The sequence below is a fragment of the Lepidochelys kempii genome, chromosome 1 (assembly GCF_965140265.1).
Source record: "Lepidochelys kempii isolate rLepKem1 chromosome 1, rLepKem1.hap2, whole genome shotgun sequence".
In the NCBI taxonomy this organism is placed as follows: domain Eukaryota; kingdom Metazoa; phylum Chordata; order Testudines; family Cheloniidae; genus Lepidochelys; species Lepidochelys kempii.
In genome coordinates, this window is record NC_133256.1 from 84,615,181 (window position 1) to 84,623,598 (window position 8,418).

The window sequence follows — 8,418 nt, forward strand, 5'->3', positions numbered from 1 at the left end:
GTGTGCTAAGTCTCTCTAGAGTGAAGGAGCCATATTAATTCTTTGTCTCTCAGGATCAGGATAACTGCTGCTGATTTAGCTTGATGGCTTTATTTACTGCTAATATGTAAATTGAGGTAAACACACATTTCTTTAAAAGAAAAGGAGTACTTGTGGCACGTTAGAGACTAACCAATTTATTTGAGCATGAGCTTTCGTGAGCTACAGCTCACTTCATCGGATGCATACCGTGGAAACTGCAGCAGACTTTATATACACACAGAGAACATGAAACAATACCTCCTCCCACCCCACTGTCCTGCTGGTAATAGCTTATCTAAAGTGATCATCAAGTTGGGCCATTTCCAGCACAAATCCAGGTTTTCTCACCCTCCACCCCCCCCCACACAAACTCACTCTCCTGCTGGTAATAGCCCATCCAAAGTGACAACTCTCTACACAATGTGCATGATAATCAAGTTGGGCCATTTCCTGCACAAATCCAGGTTCTCTCACCCCCTCACCCCCCTCCAAAAAACACACACACAAACTCACTATCCTGCTGGTAATAGCTCATTACAATAATAATAATAATACATTTATTATTATTAATTATTAATTATTAATAGTAATAACACATTTCTTTGTCTAGGGCAGATCTGATTATTACCTTTACCTAGGCTTGGCTTTCTGGTCCTAAACATGTTTTAGTAACAACATACAGAGGGAATTCATAACATTACATATAACGATAACCAGGCAGTGTACCATGATATTAATAAAAAGTGTGAGGAAAAATTAACAGGACATAAAACTCAGGTCAAGGCCCTGACTTTGGTCAAGCTTACCTGCAGGCCGTAAACTGAGATCCTGCTTGCTTATGTGTGTCAAGGGGTAGGAGAAGTCACAGTGGAAAGTCCCCAAAACGGAACAATGGTTTTCTGTGCATAAGGGGCATGAAGGGGCAGGATGGAAAAGTCCCCAGACAGAACAAATTTGCAATAGTCAAGCTTATGAAATATATAACCGCAACAGTTGTGTTAGAAAGGTCACTGATGGCAAAAGAACAGACTGTGAATAACAGAAGGGGTCTAGTGGAGAAAACGCTTGTTTTTGCTCTTGACCAGTGTTAATTTTGCAATGTATTCCAAATAAGGTAATTAATACAGAAGTACGTGCAATTTGTCTGTGGTTTTCAGCTTTAAAAAGCTGTGTGTGCCTTGCATCAGGGGGCAGGTACTTCGAGCTGCTACCCCCCTGCGCTTGTAATCAATAAAGGGGCCTCAGGCCTGTTCTGATCCAAACAGAAAGTGTGGTTAATTTTCCACCACACCAGCGTCTTATTAGTTGTCATATGACACCTGATAAGGCATATTTTGTACAAATAATGTTGCAGTAGTGTTTAGTGTGTGAATCCTGGGGTGCCTAGGGTCACAGAGAGATCTCTGTCAAAATGTATCTGAGTAGACAGTCCCCTCACTCAAAGTAAAATATACCTCTTAGGATAGATATTAGAAGATTAAGGGCTAGTTGTTCCTAACCCTCTGACTGTCAGAAGCTGGGAGTGGACAATAAGGAATGGATCACTCAGTAATTGCACTGTTCTGTTCATTTCCTCTGAAGAATCTGGCATTGGCCACTGTCAGAAGACAGGATACTGGGCTAGATGCACCTTTAGTCTGGCCCAGTATGACCATTCTTAGATTCTTATATAATTTTTCCTCCGATTTGAGTTTGGAGCATTAGTCTGTTGGCTACAGTCAAGGACTTGCTCAATACCTTTCCTAGGGATTGTGGAAGGGTTGCATCCAAAGCTCTAAGAGGGAATGCTTAGCTATGCTTTGCTACTATGAAAATTGGTTCTCCATAAATATCATGGTAGATCGGTATCGTCATTTTTAAAGTTTTTAGATGGTAAGACAAGCTCTGAAACCACGTACCTGTGTCTGCAGTGGAGAGAATGAGAAATGTTTTGGTCCATAACTGAATCATAATTGTGAGTTGAGTAGAATCTTTTTGACACAAAGAATGAAGGGTCTCTGATCACCTTTTTGGCAATGCTGGGGTGACTATCCCTGCTATATATTTACTGATATTTCCTCTTTTCTTTCCTTTCTCAACTGGTTAAGGCTGACTGGCTGAAGTGGTATGAATTTTCCAAGTCAGGGAAATCTTATTTTTTTAGGCAAGGCTTTATCTACCCTGGCCATCTGTATTACCCATTACAGTCAGGCACAAACTTCCTTTACCAACCACTACCACAAAAGCAAACAACAAGCTAACAAACAAACCCTCATCATATTCAGGATATAGGGGTTGCTGCTTACTGCTTTTAAAAATAAAAATGACTGTGCATTGTCTTCAACTCATGTGCCCATGATTTTGGAAACCATAATATTTTCTTCTTGGTGCAAGTCTACAACTTTCTGTTTGTCAAGTGATCTGCTGCTTAAATATTGTCAGACAACTCCCAACAGCTATGTCCTCAATGCAAATGTATTTCCTAAGATTCTGCAGAAGAATGCCTCTGTTTTCATGCCAGGTATCATAGGAAGAAGAAGAAAAAAGAAGCTCTGTCTTTAGGTGCCAGGGTTTCTGTTTTGTTTTGTTTTTAATGTATGAAGTGAAAGCAGCAAAGATAAGAATCAGAAATAAGTCTTCAGAGTAGCTGAGCAGCAGAAGCCTCTGTCAATGAATCTAAATAGCATCTAACATTTATCTGGTTTCAGAGTAGCAGCCGTGTTAGTCTGTATCCGCAAAAAGAAAAGGAGTACTTGTGGCAATTTAGAGACTAACCAATTTATTTGAGCATAAGCTATAGCTCACTTCATCGGATGCATTCAGTGGAAAAAAATCTAACATTTAGGAAACCTACACATCACATAAAGCCAACACTATTTTCTGATGTGCTTTGGTACTATGTGGCAGAGAACATTTGCTTAAGTGAGGTTACTACTGTGAAATCAGTTATCAAACCCACTGCCAATTTTTGAAATCTCCTATACCACTGCTTTCTCTGTTGATTTCATGTTTAGGTTTACAAATACTGGTCAGTGCCAGATTTGCTAACTAAATTCTTCATCTACAGAGCATTCTGTTTTCTCTTGTAACTACAGGAATATTTAATGGTATATTTTTAAATAAATTCATAGATTAAAGAATTTGAAGGCAGGAAGGGATCATTGCGATAATCTAGTCTGACCTCCTGTATAACACAGGCCATAGAACTTCCCAAAAATAATTCCTAGAGCATAGTTTGTTTGTTTTTTTTTGGGGGGGGGGGGCAGGGGAGAACAAGCTTGATTTAAAAATTGTCAGTGGTGGAGAATCCACCAGAATTCTTGGCAAATTGTTCCAATGGTTGATTATTGTCACCATTACAAATGTATGCCTTATTTCCAGTCTGAATTTGCCTGCCTTCAGTTTAATACCACTGGATCATGTTATACCTTTCTCTGTTAAATTGAAGAACTCACTATTATGTATTGTTCCCCATATAAATAATTATAAACTGCAATAATCACCTCTTAACCTTCTCCTTGTTAAACTAAACAGTCTCAAAGAGCTCCATCTATAACTATGAGGAATGTTTTTGAATCCTTTAATTATTCTTGTGGATCTTTTCTGAACTCTTTCCAATTAATCATCATCATTCTTCAATTGCTGCACCAGAACTGGACACAGTATTCCAGCTGCTGGCATACCAATGCCAAATACAGAGGGGAAATAACTGCTCAGTCCTATTTGAGATTCCCCTCTTTATGCATTCAAGGATAGCATTATCATTTTAGGATGCAGTGTCACAAGGGGAGCTCAGATACAGCTGATTATCCACTAAGATCCCCAAATCTTTTTCAGAGTCACTGCTTTCCAGAATACAGTCCCATCCTGCAAGTATGGCCTACATTACTTATTCCTAGATGTATCTGTTTACATTTAGCCATATTAAAACACATATTGTTTGCTTGAGCCTACTTTACCAATCAATCCAGATTTCTCTGAACTAGTGACTTATCACCTTTATTATTGATCAGAACCTTAATTTTTTGTGTGATCTGCAGACTATATCAGTGATGATTTTATGTTTCATTCCAGGTCTTTGATAAAAATATTACACGAAAGAGGGCTAAAAACTGATCCCTGTGGGACCCCAATGGAAACACACCCCTCAATATCAATTCCCTGCTTACCTATCCATTAGCTAGTTTGTAATCCATTTAATGTGTACCATGTTAATTTATGTCTTTCTATTTTTAAATCAAAATGTTGTCTGGTAATAAGTCAAACACCTTGCATAAGTCTAAGTATATGATGTCAACACTATTACTTTTGTCAGCCAAACCTGTAATCTCATGAGAAACAGATATCAAGTTAGTTTGACAGGATCTATTTTACATTAACCCATGCTGATTAGCATTTATAACATTATTCTCCTCTAAATCCTTATTACTCAAGTCCCATATCAGTTGCTCCATTATCTTGCATAGAATTGATGTTAGGCTGAAAGGCTTACATCTTTTTTAAGTACATAATAATATGAGGTGAATCTAGATAATATTTTACACTTACACAGCACTTCCATCTGTGGATCTTAACCCATCAATCAATGCAGCCTTACACATCCAGATGTGACAACTAATTACTTATCCATTTTGACATATAAGGAACTGAGAAAAATTAAGACAATATTTTCAAACTCAACAACCTGTAAGTAAGAACCTAAAATCTACATTGAGACACCTGGTCAGAATGACCTGAAAATGGCCACAATTCAATTTCTGTTGTATTCTGTGGGAACTAAATGAGGCTGTTTCTGAAGTGCTGAATGCCCACAACTCTCATTGACTTCAAAATCTTTATATCAGTGGGAGGTAAATGTTGTGAAATGTAGGGAGGCATATGCATCTGCTGAATGTTTTTCATTTAAAAAGCAGTTGGACTTTCAATCAGAGAGGTTGTTATAAATGATTACACATTGTAAATCAAGTAATTAAAAACAGTAATTCAGTATTCTGCCCCAGAATGGGGAACAGCTTAACTAAATTCATAAATACCCAAAGTAATCAGTTTTTATTGTTTTGCCTGTTCTGTTAGTGGTGAGTGGTTTGTCACACCAACTTCAAAAGAGAAAGTGGAGGTAGCTGACTCTTTAAACATTGTAAAATTCAAGAATTGTGCTGTATTTATTTTGCCCACTTATTAATGTTCCAAAAAACAAATTTAAAATATATGTGCAGTCTTTGAATCAGAAACATTTCTGCATACATTACAGAGTGACTATAAAGAAATACAACTCAAATATTACTCAAAAAAGGAAAATAATTAATTACGTTCACCATTTGGAAAAAAAAATGGTCCCTATATTAGTGTGCATAGAATATTCAAAATTAATAAGTATTTTAAGTTCCTCACGTTTAATTGCCCATCTTGCAAAGCGTAAAGAGCTCTGATTTTCAGAATGTGGTTGCTCAGCTGTTTTAAATACCAGCTATCTTTAAGGGGTCTCAGGTTGGGCATCTGAGAGTAATGACAATCACTAGTTATTAAAATCTTGGCTTATGTATATATATATAATAGGCCATGACTACACACACACACATATAGACATCATGGTCTTCTGCTGGAATTAAGCCTCAGATCTTTAGCACCAAAATCACATGTATTTACTGTTGAGCTAAAGTTGAGCCACCCAAGCTATGAGAAAATAGCAAGCTGTGTGGCTGCTGTGGACAGCCACTACGATTCATTATAGTACCCACAAAACAGTGTTGTGTTTTTTTTTTTCTTCTTCTTTATATAGCTATGTGTATGCAAGCTTAATTTTCATGCATGGAAAACGTTTAAGGTATGGTTCATAGAATAACAGGGTTGGAAAGGACCTCAGGAGATCATCTAGTCCAACCCCCTGCTCAAAGCAGGACCAAACCCCAATTTTTTTTTTGCCCCAGATCCCTAAATGGCCCCCTTAAGGATTGACCTCTCAACCCTGGGTTTAGCAGGCTAATGCTCAAACCATTGAACTATCTCTTCCCTCTTAGAAGGGTTGATGAAAATAGGAAACAAATCCCAGAAGGCCTTAAATTTACTACTCTTCCCATTTGCATTTTGTCCATGAGGGGAAAAGTAGCAGATATGTAGAACTGGGCAAGAAATAGTTTTCCCATCCAATGAGAGTTCTTGAGATTTCTAATTTTTTGTCCATCCTAGTTGGGATCAAGACTTGAAATTTTGAAAACATTCACATTGGGTCAATGGAATCTTTCACTGTGATCATTTCAAAACATTTAATTTCAATTTTGACATTTTTAACTAAATAAATTAAGTACAAATTTGAAACAAAAAAGTCATTTCAGATTATAAAACAAAACTTTCCATTATGAAAAAAAAACCAAAGCATTTTGTCACAGGGGTTTGGGTAGCTTCCAAAAGAACAAGATGTCAATGTATGCAACATATATGTATTGAGGGGACAGAAAGGTCCCCTTACAAATGATAGTGCACTTTGATGAACCATAACCTTTTAATATAACTTTGCTACCAAAACTATACTGTTACTTTGTCAAATTGATGGAAACCTTTAGCAGAGTTTTATCTGGTAATATGCCCTCTGTCCAAATTCATTAAATAGAAGTAAGATGCTTTAAAAACATTATCTACAAAATTTATGGAAGCTGAGAATTCACTCATGAAGAAAGAAAAATATGATTTCCTAAAATTAATTAATGATTGAGAGTGGCAGTGAAAAGTTGACCTTAACACAATTCCTTTATATAAGCTAGCTAAAACTAAATATTATCTTAAATCTATTATTAAAAAAAAAAAATAGAAGTTCACCTGGTTCTAGCATAGCAAAATTGTTATAATAAAAAGTCTTGGCAGAGATAAATTAAAACTATACTGAGACTGGAGTCATCTATTCTCCCACTCAGAATCCTCACCCCCAAAACTTCATAACCCCAGGACAGCCAGCCAAATTAGAATCACAAAACTCCCAAGTGTTACTGCCTCATATCCTTACCTTGGATCACGTTGTGATTTGATTTTAAGGATGGCAGCCTATCCTTAATCTTCCCTGATTTGGGAATCATTGTTTGGCAGGATCTAAGTATCAGATAATGTGGATATACTTGGTAGCAGAAAAGTTGTGTTTAATTTATTACAGATCTTCACCTCTCGTCCATCCAGCTTCCTAAATACATATATATTTCTTGATATGTCTGTTCTCTGGTGGATATTTTGCTACAAACCAACTTGATTGTTAGATTAGCAACTGTTTTACCAGTAAATCAGATTTTGTTTGCTATATGCAGACATTATGGCCACCACATGAGTTGATGAAATGAAACAGGCATAGCTGGTTGATGAGGACTCAGTAAGTATTTAGAAATCTTGAAAACCTTTATAAAATGAAAGGACCAATTAGTGGGATGATCAAAGGCTCAGCCTAATAAACTTCTCCCAGATTTGAATCTACACAATTGGTGGTAACTGGATTTAAGAATAGGGATAGGTCTTGATTCTTTATTCATGAGAAGAGTGAAGGATTTACAGAGAAGGAGGAAAGACATAACCCAGAAAACTCAACCCAGAAATACAAGATTTTATTCTAGAAAGGGACTAAATCCCTGGGTCAAGTTTATTTTCATGACCACCTGGCACTTCAAGTTCAGGAGGTACAGAAATTGAGGTCCACTTATGATCTATACCTATTATTTCCAATATAAAAATATTATTTCAAAATCAAATTGTTACTAGTATAGAATATAGGTTCTGGGGGAGGGGTGGGATGGGATGGGATGGGCAATGGGGCATTCCCCCTACATCCTTTTTAAAATCTGGCCAGGAGGGAGACTGTTGTGGCTTGGCCTGACTGGCCAGTCACCAAATCCTGCTCTGTGTCATAGAATCATAGAATTGTAGGACTGGAAGGGAACTCGTGAGTCCACCTAGTCCAGTCCCCTGCACTCATGGCATCACTAAGTATTAGCTAGACCATCTCTGACAGGTGTTTGTCTAACCTGCTCTTAAAAACCTCCAGTGATGGCGATACCGCAATCTCCCTAAGCAATTTATTACAGCCTGACAGTTAGGAAGTTTTTCCTAATGTTAAACCTAAACCTTCACTGTTGCAATGTAAGCCCATTGCTTCTTGTCCTATCCTCAGAAGCTAAGGAGAACAATTTTTCTCCCTCCTCTTTGTAATAGTCTTTTATGTACTTGAAAACTGCTATTGTATCCCTTCTCAGTCTTCTCTTCTCCAGACAAAACAAACCTGTTTTTTCAGTCTTCCCTCATTGGTCATGTTTTCCATATGTTTAAACATTGTTGTCGCTTTTCTGTGGACTTTCTCCAATTTATCCAAATCTTTCGAGAAATGTGGTATCCAGAACTGGGCACAATACGCCAGTTGAGTACAGCTGGAGTAGAACAGAAGAATTT